The 4,265-nt window shown below is 44.8% G+C and overlaps 1 pseudogene; it reads left to right on the forward strand.

Annotated features, from left to right (window-relative positions):
• The first annotated feature begins 2,253 nt into the window (after positions 1-2,253).
• LOC100391195 (ETS-related transcription factor Elf-2-like) lies at positions 2,254-3,855 on the forward strand (annotated as a pseudogene).
• Positions 3,856-4,265: the final 410 nt, after the last annotated feature.

Below are 4,265 nucleotides of genomic sequence, written 5' to 3' on the forward strand. Positions count from 1 at the left end.
GAGCAATGGGTTTGCTTCCCAACACGCATAGATACCAATGTGGGGGCATGGACTTTTGAGAAAATAAAAAGCTTTATTGTCAGTGGACTGGAAAAGAGACCGGAGAGGACACTCAAATCTGTCTCTCCCAGCCAAAGTCTGGAGGCAGGTTTTATAGGCAGAGGGTAACTCTGGGGGAGACAGAAAGGTGCACAAGGTGGGATCCGATTGGGTCATACAAAGGGGCATGACAGGTCCTTGGCTCTAAAGTCTGTACAGGAACAAAACAGGGCACCTCTTGCTTCTTAATTTGTTTTCAGTTCTGTAATCTGAGTATTTCGGTTCCACCTGTGCTTGGCTTTTATGTTCTGGCCAGCGTGGATAGGGCTCACTCAGTTGATCTGGCACACTTGGGTTATACGACTTGTAATCTGGGGGTTTGTTGCACTGTAATCTGGGGGTTTGTTGCACTGAAAAACAGCTCACATTTCATTACCTTTTGTTACTGACAGGGTTGAATCGATTTGAATTAGTTCTGTGGTTACAGGACACCTTTCAATCTGAAAGGGGATGATGTTAATGATGACCCTGGGGCAGCAGGATAAAAGGATACTGCCCTGGGCAAGCTAGAACGGATGGCCACCATCCTCAGCACTAACCAGTTCCTACAAGAGCCTGGGAAGGTCTCTGCCTTGACCCACTGGCTTCAATACATGAACATCTCTAAGGATCCCTCATCACAGTCCTTTTCTTATCTATCAGCCATGTGTGTGTGTGTGTGTGTGTGTGTGTGTGTGTGTAATGTGTTTGCTTTGAATCAGGTTGCAATGTTATAGATTTATAAAGAGAACACACAAAGCCTTCATATTTTTATAAGTATTCCAAGGAAACAAGTGCTGTAAGTTTAGTCTTTCGTCCAGTGGTCTTGCGGGGAGAGCTACCCAGGGTGATGGCATAAAAGATGAATAATTATATCTAAAAAGGCAGATGCTTCCAGCTTCTCATGGACTTTCTGACTCCTGTATGGGCTAGAATCTGTAGACTTGTAAGTCTATGAGTGTGTTTCTTTGGATTTTTGGCAGAGTATTTTGTGTGTCTTAAAATCCACGTTCAACAACGTTTCCCACAACTAAACAGCTAGACATGGAGATCCTGGGGTGAACGACCCCTTCTGCTGCCTACATCACTCATTCCTGCTTCCTGGCGCTGATTTGGCCAATGGAGGGATGGAGTTACAATGACACTTGGGGGCAAGTGACCGGCTCTGGCCCTCTCCTTGAAAACATGCTTAATTATCACACCCTTGCCTGACCTGTCTTGTCCTCAGTTGTCCCCACCGAAATCCCACTGCTGCTGGTTATTCCTTGTGAAGGTGCTTCCTCTTTAGAGCCCGCCACTTGCTGCCTCCCTTGACCAGGCAAGTTTCCAGCATGCTTTGGGGTTACGGCTCCCCATCTTTCCTTCCACACATCTTCTGTGGGTGTCCACCCCGGCTCCTGTTGGAAGTGCTGGTGCTTCACGGAGCAGAGAACCTACTAGCAAATGAAGAATGGGCACCTCACTTTTCCTGGAAAGAATTCTCTCCCCACACTAACTTTCTCGTAATACAGGCTTTGTTGTGTGCATGCTGGGGACTGTCAGTTTGCAGTTAGAGCTCAATAAATCCTGTGGCCTTGAGTTGGCCCCTGGGGTACTGCCGTCCACCTCATAAAACTATTACTTAATTAAGTACAGCTCAGTACAATTGGCAGCCTCTGCTTCTGGCCAGAGCACCAGACCTGAGTGTAGATGTGCTCTGGTGGCGTCTGTGCCTCGAGACTGGTGGGCCCCTCGTGCTGCAGAGGAACCTTCTTCACTGAGCCGACCTCTGGGATTGTGGAAAACACTCACGATTGTTACAGAACTCCCTCCTGTGTGGTAAGAACTCAGCGCTCAGAGGTCGCTGAAGGGCTTGCTTTTGGCAAATTGTGTTTCATAGATGTGACATAATTAAAAATAAATAACAAAAAAAACTTTGGAGAAATGCCAAATCAGTGGTCATTTAGAAAAACTGTTTAATATGTGCTTCACTTTAGCAGAGCTTTGAGCAAAGGGGGTTCAGACATTTAGACCCGATTTATCTGAATTAAAAAAGACAGCTTCCAACTTTCCTGGTGATAGTAACAAATGATGATAATAAATGTCAGTGGTTTCTGATGCCTGCTTTTGTGCATCCATGATAGAAGCATGCTATGTAAGTCATGGTGAAGCAGCAGCTCCAGCCCTGGGATAAACATGGTGACGTCTCCATGTGACAGACCCATGAACCAGCTGGAACTGCTTATCTGGGTTATCTGGGCGGTAGAAGCATCTGTTCACAGCAGTAATGCACACTGTACAGATTAAGACAATCAAAACCCCCGAAGCCCTGCTTCATATGGAGTCTCCTACCTGATTGAGGGATTCAAGAAGTCCTGTGGAAGTGTTTGGTCCTCCTTGTGAATCAATTCCAGAATGTATCCATGCTGCTGTGAGGCCACATGTCATTACAGAAGCTCCAGTGGAGATGACAGCTGAAGAGTCTGAGCCAGTGGTTACCTCTCTTATTCCTACATCACCAGAGAGCCATGACCCAGTGAAAAAGAAAAGAGTTGGCTGTAAACCAAAGACCCAGCAATCACCAATTTCCAATGCATCTCCTGAGTTAAGATAAAGAAGAAACTGAGAGAAGGAAAAGGAAACACAACCTATTTGTGAAAGTTTCTTTTAGATCTACTTCAAGATTAAAAATACTTGTCCCCAGTATATTAAATTGACTCAGGAAGAAAAATGCATATTCAAGCTGGTGGATTCAAAAGCTGTCTCTAAGCTTTGGGGAAAGCATAAGAACGAACCAGACGTGAATGATGAAACCATGGGGTGAGCTTTAAGCTACTACTACCAAAGGGGAATTCTTGCAAAGATTGAAGGACAGAGGTTTGTATATCCGTTCAAAAATATACCTCAAAACATAGTGGTCATAGATGGATGACAAAAGTGAAATCTGTAATTACGTTTCAGCAGGAGCTGTGGATGAAAAACCATTAGAACGAGTGTTGCTGTCTGCAGGAAGTCTCCTGAAAGCAGCATCCTCTGTTCATGGTGGAAAATATTCATCCCTATTAACTGCTCCAGAGCAGAGAAGGGTGTAGCTAGAGTTGTGAATATCGCTTCCCTGGTCACGATGCTTCATCCGGGTTTCCAACTACCACTGCGTCTGTATCAGCAACAGCAGCTCCAAGGACAGTTCATGTGGCAATGCAAGTACCTGTTGTAATGGCATCACTGGGTCAGAAAATTTCAACTGTGGCAGCTCAGTCACTTAATACAGGTGCCCCATTAATAACCAGCACTAGTCCAATGACAGCCACCTCTCCAAAGGCAGTCATTCAGGCAATCCCTATTGTGATGCCAGCTTCTACTGAAAATGGAAACAAAATCACCATGCAGCCTGCCAAAATTATTACCATCCCAGCTACACAGCGTGCACTGTGTCAACTGCAGACAAAGTCAAATCTGACTGGATCAGGAAGCATTCACACGGTCGGAACCCCGTTGGCTGTGAGAGCAGTTACCCCTGTAGCCCATGGTACACCTGTAATGAGACTATCAGTGCCGACTCAGCAGGCGTCTGGCCAGACTCCTCCTCGAGTTACCAGTGTAGTCATAAAGGGGCCGGAAGTTAAATCGGAAGCAGTGGCAAAAAAGCCACATGTTGTGGAAACTTTGCATTTGGTAGAAGAAAAACTGGCAGATGGAAATAAGACAGTGACCCTCGTAGTCGTTGTCAGTGTGCCTTCAGCTATTGCCCTTCCTGTAACTATGAAAGCAGAAGGACTAGTGACATGTGAGAAATAAAATAGCAGTTCCACCATGGACTTCAGGCTGTTAGTGGCAGTAATGACATAAACATTGGCAAGGGAAATCATCAAGAAAAGTCAGAGAAGACTTTAAAACATTTTTAATGCATATAAGAAAACAATCAAACTTACTGGAAATAAATGACATATCCCATGTTTCAGTGGGAAATAAACTAGGCAGTGAGATCTGACAGAAAACTGCATTTTTCAGTAGGTAAATAACTGAATCCATCTCTAAGAAAAAGGGTTGAAAGGGACCAAGCAGCTCCCTGGGATATCAAGTTACACTACGACTTGGAACACTAAGATTCTGTAAGAGGTTATATAGTTTTCAGTGGGGAGGGTTGGAATGGATGATCTCATTGTTACATACAGCAATTTTTGATGCATCTTCTGTGTGTACCAGCA

This window comes from Callithrix jacchus, chromosome 4 (assembly GCF_049354715.1).
Source record: "Callithrix jacchus isolate 240 chromosome 4, calJac240_pri, whole genome shotgun sequence".
Lineage (NCBI taxonomy): Eukaryota > Metazoa > Chordata > Mammalia > Primates > Cebidae > Callithrix > Callithrix jacchus.